Below are 12,317 nucleotides of genomic sequence, written 5' to 3'. Positions count from 1 at the left end.
TATAGATCATCATTATCTTCAAATGCTTGCCCTCAGAAAAATTCCAGTATAGCTAATGAAGCAGATCCTAAACACATGACACATTCAGAGAAACAAAATAAAGAGTACGGTGGACGAAATACGTGAATACAAATCGTAACATCACAAAATCTGGCCAGGCTAGAAAAGGCAAGATCACTGTGGCTTACATCTTGGCTTGCCTGGAAATTTCATAAAATCTTTTTATATCCTAAAACAAACCACGTGTATTGTATCTAAATAATCTGGACCCTTATGTAGTGTGAAAGATCACGGAAGTACAGGAGGAGCAGTATCGATGCAAAGTAGATCACTGATGCCTCTTTCCAACATCTTTTCTTCATATGGGTTTTTTCAATCCTGTCAAAATGTACATCCTATTTTTTTTTTCTAGAAAGAATCTGAGAGTGTGCTCTCTACTCTTTGAATTTACTTATCTTCAAAAATTTCCCCATCAAATTTTTTCATTATTATTTTTTTTTTACTGAATCCTGATGACAAAAACATGACCATTTTCCTGTATTCAACTCCTAAATCCATTTATATGTTGCACCTGCTTTTTTTCAACTTTTTCTCATGTTTGCAACCAAAGATGTCTATTAAAAGTACATGACACCCAAACCAACCACTTGCAATTTGTTTAATTCAACAAAAATACAAGGGATGGGAATATACCCTAAAAGTTATTCAAAGAAATGGAGAACGATGTAGATTAGAGAAGCCATGGACAACATCAAGAAATAAAGCAATGAAAATCTTTATCCAAATAGAGGCGTTGGCTCTGTCTCACGACTTTAATAAGTGTTGACTTTTCTGCAATGTGCAGAGTCAAAGGAAGAAGCAACTCAGACAGTCAACTCCACCCTCAGCTAGTGAAGTTCTACTACATTTGCAAGTCCTAAGAGCTGGCTCTTGAAAAGTTACCGTTTTCTAAAGAAATGCCTACGTAAGAGATGTCTGCTTGAGTGGCTAATGCTTTCCCTTTACTCTTTTGGACCCAGTATCCTGGGATGGCTGAGTCCACACCAGCTGATAGACTGGCAGCTCTGCAGCTGCTAGTGTCACCAACAGATAGATCTGATCAGGTAAGACTTCACAGTGACCAGGTAGGAGATGGATCAGGAATGAGAAATACTAAATTTCTTTGCTTTATAACAAAAAAAAATCTTAGCCAAGTGAACTATTATGCAAATTTAGCATATTTTGCAGACATTAAATTTTGATATTGGAAATAGTTCAAATGGCTTCAAAACTCAGTGCTTTTATTCTTTCCTTCTGAAATACTATGTTTTGTTCTATATTATATTTCTAACATAATGTTATGAAAAACATCCAGAATTGGGGCAACTGTATTGCACAATATGATTGCACTAATAGATTTTTGGAGTGCTTGATAGGAAAGAAATAGAGCACGAAAGCAAGCCCATAAAAATTTATGCCTTTAAGATATACTTTGTACTTTTTCTGTTACCAAACTTGGTTCCAACTGCTCTCTGCTAGAAAATCAATACCTGAGAGAGATGCAAATGTTAGCATAAAGGAATATTGCTTTTAGTCAGAACGCCAGCATTCTGGGGAGATGGTGGACTCAGTGTCCCCCAAAAGCCATCTCTGAAGATTCTGCTCAGCTGTGAAAGTTTTTAAAAGGAAAAAGGCAAGTAATCTCAGTCAATCATTGAGATAGGGGATCATTGCCATCTCCCACCACACGCAGAATTTTCGACATCTTGTGACCTTTCCTTAGATGCTATCTTGTTCATGCAGTCGGTTCGTGAGATGACTGAAGGGGAAGCTAGGGAAGAGACCTGGTCATCTGTTAATTACTTATTCTCCATATCTGTGTCTTTGATCTACGGAAAGAACCAACAGGTTAGGCAAGTTATTGTATGATCAGAAGATCTGAAAGGTGCACTAGGGCTGGGGATGAGTAGCGCATCTCCTGATTTAAGGTTAACGCCTGATTCAAGGCTAGTGACAAGGCAAAGGGGGCTTCCTGCAGAAAACTCCCTCCTGCAAAGAGCTCTATCCTGCAAAAGCTGCTTACATTACCCATTTAACTGTAAGTGATGCTTCGGAGGAAAATTATTTTGGCATTATAATATAAAATGGTCTAGCCAGAACACAGACCTACTGTTTCATTCATTTATTTCCTTTTTCCTCTTTCTTTGCTACTTCTCATTCTTTTATTCAGTGGGCACTTAAGACACTTACTCTGTGCACAGCACCATGCCTAAGTCATGGAAAAGGCAAAGTAAACACACACATTCCTTTTGAGTCAATCTTGTTTGAGATGTTAACTGAAATATTTCTCGTTGCTCCACAATTGGTGACTAGAAACCAGTGGTGAAGACAAAGTCTCATTATTCCAAAGAGAAACCCAAACACTCAGTGGGGGACATCCTCTTTAAAATATTTGAGAAGGTCATTAAACAAATCATGCTAGCCCATCTCAGTTGCAGCCCATCTTCCATTCCATTCTGTGTTTGAAGACTGGATGAGCTAGAGAGAGGATAGGAGTGTTACAGTTAGGAGTTATTGGCTCTCTGTAACTGCTGGAGCTTTTTCCTGCCCCCAGGAAGGAGAGGAAAGGGTCCTTCCTTGACAGCAAGGTGGAGGAGGGGAGCTCCAAGAAAGGCGAAGAAAGACTTAGGAAATCTCTTAGATTTGAGGTGGCTAAGGAGACAACAATTAGATGCAATGTGGGATCTTGGACTGACTCCTAGAACTGAAAAGAATGTTAGTGGAAAAGTGGTAGGATTTGAACACGAAATGTAGTAGAGTTAACAGTATTGCACAAATGTTAATTTCCTAATTTTGAACATGGTACTATTGCTATGTAAGCTGTTAACATTAGGGGAAGGCGGGTAACATGTATACAAGAACTCTCTGTATTAACTTATATCTTTTCTAAAGTCTAAAATTAAGTCTCAAATTAATTTAAAATAAATTATAATAATGAATAAATAATAAATAAATTTCTTCCAAGTTTTTGCAGTTATGAATAAAACTGCTATAAATATCCATGTACAGGTTTTTGTGTAGATGTGTGTTTTCAGTTTATTTGGGAAAAGACAAAGGAGTGCTATTATTGCTTGCTTTTAAAAATTAAAAATATTTTATAAAAAGAATAATTGAAAACTTAATGAAAATACTTATTAAAAAGGGTTGTATCATTTACTATTTTAACTAGAGTATAGTCATTCAAGATATTTTTATTATACATGAATTAAATCATATTCATACTTTGTGGATTTTTGTCTCAAATATTGATTTGTGTGCTTCAATAAGTCTTTTCTTCCTCAGCCTAAATGGTTCCAAACTATACCAGCACCTTATACCCAATGAGCCATTTGAAGCAGAAAAGAGAGAGACAAGGTATTTTTTTAAGCGTTTGCCTCTACAAAGTATAAAACAGATGTCTTTAATTAGATTGGTCACAATAGTATCAGGTCAAATATATAAAGCAAAAATGAACTGATCTACAAGGAGAAATTGATAAATCCTTACTTCTCTCAATAATTCATAGATCAAAACTACCTTCCTCACAACAGACACAAAAAATTGAAGACATTAAAGAGGAAAGCAACATCCAGCTCTGTATTTCTTTGCACACTGTGTATTCCTGTTTTATTGGGTTTTATGTTTACAAGAGATCCAACTCACTTCTTCTGCCCTTCTGCTCCCAACTTACATTATTGCATCATTTCTGTGTTGTCCGATCAAATTACACTTTTGTTTTGTTCTGCATTCTAATCTTAGTCAGACTTCTACAGTCAAATATTTCTATGCTTGTTAGCTGTTCTTTTTCTTTTCCTGTTGTATTTCTTTCTCTTTTCTGATCTACACTTATCTTCACTCTCATTTACAGTTCACCCATATTAACTTTAATATGCCATTTTATTTATTTCAAACCAAACTACCAATTTCAGTGTTATATTTTAAAAGATTTAAAAAACTAAAAACATAACCAAATCATATTTAAACAAATTCTAAGATAATGCTAATAATATTTGACCCATAAAATACAAGTCACTTTATTTGGGGATTTAGGGAGAACAAATGGACATTCATAAAAGATTAAACAGATTAAAACTCACATGGTGATTGTGTGAAAACTATGCACTTCTTTCTTTTTGGACTAAAATTACTGAATTTAGTTTTTATAATATATTAGTCTACATGGTTCTCTCTGTTAATCGTATTTTATTGTGATACTAGTTATTTGAAAATAAAACAGGTTTCAACCTGCAGTTAGATCTCTGGAAGGAAACCTGGTATGTAGACAAAATATTACATAAATAATAAATTAGAAATTGTTCACAGGTTCTGACTAGTTTTTAACCTTCCTAACATTATCTCCAAATACAGACCTAAATTTTTTCAATATAAGCATATATTTGCTAGTGGGGTTGGGCCCCAGCATTCTGAGTTTAAACAAGCCCCCCCCCAAGTGATTTTAATTCTGACAACAGAATGAAGTGTAGAAGGATGTGAAAATTGTTTCTTGGGAAAGGAAAAAACCTTAGGTATTACAATGCTTCTATGAAAGCTCTACCCTACTGAACAAAATCATATTCTTTTTTAAAAAAATATATTTTTATTGAAGTATAATCAGTTTACAATTTTGTGTCAATTTCTGGTGTACAGCACAATACTTCAATCATACAGGATCATACATATATTCATTTTCATATTCTTTTTCATCGTAAGTTACTACAAGATATTGAATATGGTTCCTTGTGCTATACAGTATAAACATTGTTTATCTATTTTATATATATTAGTTCATATCTGCAAATTTCAAACTCCCGATTTATCCCTTCCCATTCCCTTCCCTCCCCCCAACCCTGGTAAGAACAAGTTTCTTTTCTGTGTCTGTGAGTCTGTTTCTGTTTTGTAAATAAGTTCATTTGTCTTTCTTTTTTTTTTAAAGAAATATTGAAAGGTCTACTCTAAATAGAAAAGAAACAGGAAGCTATAGAAATGAGAAAATCATAATTAGAAGTGTGATAACTACATTGATTTGCAAGAGAATAAACATGAAGATTTTTAAAAAATAAACAAAATTGTATCCCTTAGTATTTAATTTCATGGGAGATGAGCAAATGTCTGAAAAATTTCCTTATGAGAGATGAAGGAGAAAAGTTGAGAAACCCTGGGGTTGATCATTGAGGATAAGGGAACCATGAAAGCCTTTGTAGATGAAAAGAACCCCAATCGGGGCCCTTGAAAAATGAGTATCTCTGAGAAAAGCAATGCAGATGAGGCAGTGAGTTCAATTCCAAATAGACGCCCACTTCTCCAATGCACTGACCAGAGCAACTGTAGCACAAAAACGGGGTCACTACACGGGTAAGATCAAAAATTTTAATTCCAGAGTCACTGGGCGAGTTCATTACCTCAAAGGGATGGAAGCAGTTGTTGCCTCAGGAGTGAGTGAAATAAAATCCCAGTTAGAACAGCTAGGTGCCCAGAGCAGTAAATAGAAACGGCATTGAGCATCAGGTCCAAAGTGATTGTTTGAATCCCACTACTGGGATCGAGACACTGATAGTTTAGGATTCAGGAAAATCAGAATCAATTTGGGAAATGAGATCCAAGATACATGAAGAAAAAGGATTCAGAATATATAAGGTGAACAATAAAGGAAAAAGAAAAGTTCACTTTGGGTACTACTCGTCTGTACGATGGGGGTGTGTGTGTGTGTGATATGCACAATGATTACGCAGACCAGTGTGCAATCAGCTATTACCCGTCTAGTCCTTTCACAAGTGCAGAGATCACAAGCTGCTTATTTATTACTATATTTCCATCATCAAGTGCATAATAGATGTCCAGTAAACTTTGTTGAAGGACTAAATCTAGGACTTGGTAAGATGGCCATTGCTGTCCTTGAAAATCCAGCTTTATCCCTTAGGGCTATATATATTAACATTATGAGACAAGGAGCATTTCAGAATCTAATGAAATCTGTGTCTGTTCATATATACCTGTCTGTGCACAATTTCTTGGGATCTCCAGTTGCCTAGTACCCTTCTGTGGAAGAACCACTACTGCAAGCATTGAAGGGCTTTGACAGTTTCTGAATAGTAACTTCCAGTGTGTTAACATCAAAAAATGCTTTTTGCAAAATGGGAAAATCACAGGGATCAATTCTATCTTTGTGGTGGCATAAATGGTGGCATAAACTTGATGTTCCTTCAGGCCATTTCCTCGCCTTTACCTTGGCATCTTGGTTCCTATGCTACCCAAGAACTAATACCCAGAATGTCTCACTAAGAACCCAGAAGGTCAGAGAATTTGTTAGCAATTAGTGTCAGCTCACAAACTGGATCAATTTTATGGTCAGAATCATGCTCAAAATCCAAAATCAAGCCCGTCTCCCCCCCTCCCCAGATTAATCTGAAGATCTTGGAACCCTACCTGTGAAATTTCTATCCTAGAGTTTTTAAACCACACACTTTTAAATAATTTAAATGACCCCATATGAAACAGTAGAAATGTCCAGCAAAGCCACATAACCTTTCATTCTTTGTAGAAATCACAATAAAGACTTGTTTGGGGAGGAGAAGGACATAGCTCAGTGGTAGAGCCCAGGCTTAGCATGCCCAAGGTCCTAGGTTCAATCCCCAGTACCTCCTCTAAACATACATACATATATTATAATGTATACATTAACTTATATAATATTATAAACCAATGTTACTGCAATAAAAAATAAATCTAAAATTAAAAAAGAAACTTAGCACCCAACATTTCACTGATTACAGTTGCCTAATAAGGGCTTAGCGGCATTTTTAATTGGTTGGCACATCAAAAATGATGCATTTCAGGCTCAACAGTCTTTTTATATAACTCCTGAAAGGGCCACAGCAAGTTGAGAATGGAAAGCATGTAACACGAAGTTTTTCTTCTCCTTCATTTTCTCCTCCCTTTTAATTACTTCTCAGCCTGGCTAAATCTTTTCAGAAAGAGTCATTTAAGGACTTCCGGCTGCAGAGGTGTGAAGCCAACTGCACTCTGTTTAAAGAAAGAGTGAATCTAAGTGCTGCCCTCCACACGCCCAGGCACCAGGGCGGGACAGATGTTCATAAATCTCACGCTGGTCTAAGGAAGTAAGACTCTGGGGCATGATGGATGTGTAACAGGCTTCTCACCAACCTCTTTCTGGAGGCACGTGTCTACTTCTAAGCGCCAGGGGCCCAGGATTGTGCAATACAGCACTCGGTCATGCATTCAACAAGCTTATTTAGCACCATCTGTATGCAAGTCACTTTGTGTAACCTGAATGATTTAGAACATAGACTTGTTAAGAGCTGCTGCCTGGATTGCTCCTAGGTGTAGACAGAGGCAGTGACTGTTAATATATCATGACGTAAAGGATACTACAAGGTCTCCCCTGCCCCAAACCATCACTTCTCATGGCCTGGTACAGCCTGAATAAAAAACAGAGAACTCTGATTCTGAGATCTTCTGACCGGGCAAACTCCTGACTCTCTACAAAGACCTGAGCCTTAGCAGCACATTAGAAACCAGGCGGATTTTAGCAGACGACCATGTGGATTGCGTGTGTTTTCTCTTGCAGTATTATTTAATTGACTAATGAAGCAAATGAAAATAATTTCAACTAAGACCAAGTCATCATTCTCCCTAGACATTGAAGCAATGCAAGCATTCTAGTCTAGCCTAACTCAGCATTGGAAGTATGAAATCCCACTTTAGAAACCCACTCCTTTAATCAGAGCATAGTCCCTGAGTTCTTTCCAGGAAGCCATGCAGCATAATCCCCTAGGCTTTCTTCAAATGATGTGTTGTCCCCAAAGCAAAGCCATTATGAAAAATTCAAATCACTCACGATAGCTAACTTCATCACTGAGAGAGGAAGAGTGAGATCCACGAGGGGATGGAAGAAGTTGGCCAAGATACTTAATACATGATTTTATGGAAATTAAAGGAAGAAAATAACTGTAATTCAAAACTTCAGGCAGATATTTCCATGGCTTTATTGGATAGCATGTCAATTCCTGAGGCTTAAGTAATTGCATCTTGGCAGAATTCCGCAGCAGGAAGATCATGAGCTCTGGGATCTGGCAGATCCCAGTTTGACTCTTCGTAATGCGACTTAGTCTCTTACTTTCTCATTCATGCCACAGATATTTATTAGAGTTTACCTGCAACAGCTAGAAATACGGATTTAAATAAGACAAACATAGCCCCTACCTTAATAGAACACACTATCTAGTTGGGGAAGGAAAAAAAAAAAACAAAACCAAACAAGTTTTTAAACAAGACACAAATGTGCAAGCACAAACATTTCTAAGACATAGTAAAGAAAATACATGGAGCTCTATGAGTGTTAAGAGGAGCATCTGATTCAGCCTGAGTGTCAGAGATTTGAAAATTTTCCTTATGAGATTGGAAGGATAAGGAATTAATTAGGCAGCTCTGGGTGTGTGTGAAACAGTTCCAAACAGAAAGAACTATCTTTGCAAAATAACCTGGACATTTTATATCTGATTCATAAATATCACAGAGTTTGGTGACACCTTCTAGTGAGTTTATGGAGAAAAAATTTCTCTTCTATGCTGCTGGTGTAAATTGGCAAAACACTTATTAAGAGCAATTTGGAAAAATCAAAGAAAATTAACAACCCACACACCTTTTGATCCATTAATTCGCTGTCCATGACTAAAGCCTATTCGTGTACACATATGGCAATATGACAAATGTATTCTTAATGAGCTTTTAGGTTGGTAATTCAAAAAGATTGGAAACCACTTAATGTTTACCAATGAGGGGCTAGATCAATAAAATATAATACATTCATACAAAGGAATTTCATGATACAAAATGTCATGTAGTTACAGAAGGGAATGATGTAGTGCCAGAGGTGTCAATTGGTTGTTTTCTCTTTAGAAGACCCTGCCCAGAGCCTCCTCATTGGACTGGTGAACACATCCCCCAACTATGATGAGTGCTGGGTGCTAGCCAATCACAGATGTGACTTTCCTGGAGAATTAACTTCAGCCAGTGAGAGTGTCCACTTCAGAGATGCCTAGGAGACGACACACCCTCCAAGAGTTTAAGGGATAGCAGTCTACAGCCAATCTGACTGATCTGGGGGCATGGAAGTCAGCCCCCCTTCCTCAAAGAAAAATAGTCTGGGGTGTGATTACTCTTCAGAGCTTCTTGTGGGAACAGGCTGAAGCTTGACATCAGGAGAAGCCACGTGGGTGCTCGTCTTCTCCTGCTGTACCTGGTCTGTTGCTTACAGGTTTCCCGCTTGAAAGCACTTGGTCAATAACTTACTAGAACAAAAATATCCATTTCAATCTCTACTTCCAAAGAACCTGACATAAGAGTCTTTTCTTTTGGGTTTTTGTTTGTTTGTTTGTTTTGTTTTTGTTTGGTTTGGTTTGTTTGTTTGTTTGCTTGTGAGATCTCCGAAGCCATAAAACACATAAACTCATTTTTTATAAGAAGATCAAAAGTAATTGATAAGAAAGGAAATTGCTTGAGCTGTGAACAGCCAAATGAAACAAAAGATTCTTCCATTTTTCCAAAAGAGCTTCAAAAGCAACTCTGTTCTCCAAGCTGAAAAATCTATTTTAATCCTTAAATGCCCAAATCAACTAATCCCTACTACCTCAAAACAATGAGCAAATTTTCTGCAGCAGCTATTGGCAACTTGATATTTGCCTTGAGGGAAAGTGGATCCTTAGGGCCTCCCAGAGCAGATGAGCACAGCCCACATGCTCCCTAACAGAGCACACAACTGGGATATATGGGGAAAACAATCCAAAATAAACCAAAACAAAAGCAGACAAACACAAAATCTCACCCCTGGAACAATCTCCACTGGTTATTCTCAGAAACAAATGGCTAGATACACAGTGTATATTTGTTTCCATCAATTCTCTTCTGATTCCCATTCCATTGGGAAGTCATCTTCCATCCATCCTTATAAGCCTCCAAGTCACATTTCTGGAATGGTTATTTCAAGCTTTACATTAACTTTCATTATACACTCTTGCCCATTGGGAACCTGTAACTGAAATAATCATTTCAACAGCTGCCTTTAGTTTGCATTAATCCAATGGAGTTGAGCCACCATATGTATAGTTCATATTTTTAGTGCAAATTTGAGAATTACAAACCACAGCTGAGGGTGTTTGATGGTGAGCTCTGTTATCTGTGTTTGGATAACCTATTTTGTGAAAGTCGAGAAATAGCCTCTCATAGCCATTTAATGTTGTGGGTCTGTAAACAATGGTGATTGATTTTGTTTGGTCTGGCAAACACAAATTATCCCATAATCATTTTAGCCTGCCAGCCATGCTTACATTGACTTGTTTGTGTTTTAGCTAAGAAAATGCATTTACTGTCATGAAAAATGGAAAAGGTTAGAGGCAAATAAAAGATTTCTCTATGCTGAGGAAGAACACAGCTCCTTTAATTTTCTACACCAAATGGGTTTCATTTCATATGAAAGTAAAGTGAATTTGAAAATAGAAAAGAGCACTTCAGTTTTCAAGTAAACTGGTCCTATAGATATCCATTATGAATTTTTTATTCACAGGCTTGCTCCATACAGAGAGGAAAAAAGCAGATACTAAGTGGAATGACAATTTCTATCTTTCCCATTCCCCAAAACACTGCTACTTATAATGATGCTGAAAAATTCAGTAATGGGCTTAACACACACACACACACACATAATATATTCTCATAAATGCTTAGGAGCGAAGAGAAAAAAAGGAAAAAATGAGAGAACAGAGGGAAGAGAGAAAAGAAGGAAAGAAGGAATGGGAAAGTAAAGAAAGTAATCTCTGTGTTTGCATAGCCAACCCCATGTCATCCTATATGTCTTAAAGGATAGTGTAATACAGTGGGAACGTTAGGTCTTCCTTGTACCACTGACAACTTCTAAAACATTATGAAAGTCAGCATCCTTTTCTAGGTGTCCATTTCCTCCACTGAAAGTGACAAGCAGGACTGTTCCCTCTCTAAGGCTCCTCCTAGCGTTGATCTCCTATGGTTCTAAAACAATTTCTGAAACAGCAGGCATTTGATAAATTGTCTGCATAGTACCAGCTAGAAGGTTGATAAAAGTCAATAGGGTGCCAACTTTCCAGAGAACTATGCATAGTTTGAAAAGTAAGGGTTATTGAAATTTTTCAACAAAGAAAACTGTCGAGTCAGCAATTTGGAAATACCCTTTTGGGTAAAATAAGAGACAATTATCCTCTATCAGGTGTTTCCGAGCAGTTCACCTTGATGGTGTTTGCCGTTTCAGCTTTGTCTCTGAAGCATACACCTTCCACCTTAGATCTAATTGCTCTTCACTTTGGATACTCTAAGTTCCTCTGACTTGGCTGGAAAGTTTAAATGCAAAGTATCATCTACTTTAACAATGTTCATGTTCGTTGTTCAACTCATTCATCATTTAGAAATAGAGAAATATGGCCAGTTGTGCAATGTTCTTCTTAATAAACCCTTTATACCAAAATAAACATAACAAAAATAGTAACAGATGCCAAGTCCTTCTGTTATTTTTGGCTATTGAGGTTGTTTCAGAAACGGAATCTGAGTAGATGTCTAGGTTTCCAGTACCTCTCTCAATAGCCCTGGAAGTTTATGTGAGTATTAGTTTCAGCTTTGTTGACCCTAATAACATGAAAGACAGTGAACACCATTGGAATTTCAGTGAATTCTGTGTAAACATTCGAATTAATTCAACATGTATTGAGCACTTCATATGTATAAGGATCTCACAGGGAAATTCTGGGATAGAATGTTGTGGAGGATAACAGAATTAATTACATGGGGTTCAAGTTACAAGTCTCGGGACAGGAGCAACTGCTAGAGGGCAGTAAACTAAACAATTTCCAGAGATCTACAGAGTCCATGCAATCTCTATCAAAATTCCAAAGGCTATTTTTTTTTAGCAAAAATAGAAAAGCCAATCTTCAAATTCATATGGAATTGCAAAGATCCCTGAATAGCCAAAACCATATTTTAAAAAGAACAAAGCTGGATGACTCACAATTTCTGATTTCAAAACTTACTGCATAGCTATGATCATCAAACTAGTGTGGCAATGATATAAAGGTAGGCATATACACCAATAAAATAGAATTGAGAGTCCAAAAATAAATCTATAAATATATGTGCAACTGAATGTTTACCAAGGTGCCAAGTCCATTCAATAAGAAAATAATAGACTCTTTAAAAGATGTTTCTGAGACAACTGGATTTCCAGTCAACAGAATAAAGTTTGGCTTCTACCTTGCATCATA

This window comes from Camelus ferus, chromosome 5 (assembly GCF_009834535.1).
Source record: "Camelus ferus isolate YT-003-E chromosome 5, BCGSAC_Cfer_1.0, whole genome shotgun sequence".
Lineage (NCBI taxonomy): Eukaryota > Metazoa > Chordata > Mammalia > Artiodactyla > Camelidae > Camelus > Camelus ferus.
Note: the sequence above shows the minus strand (reverse complement) of the source record.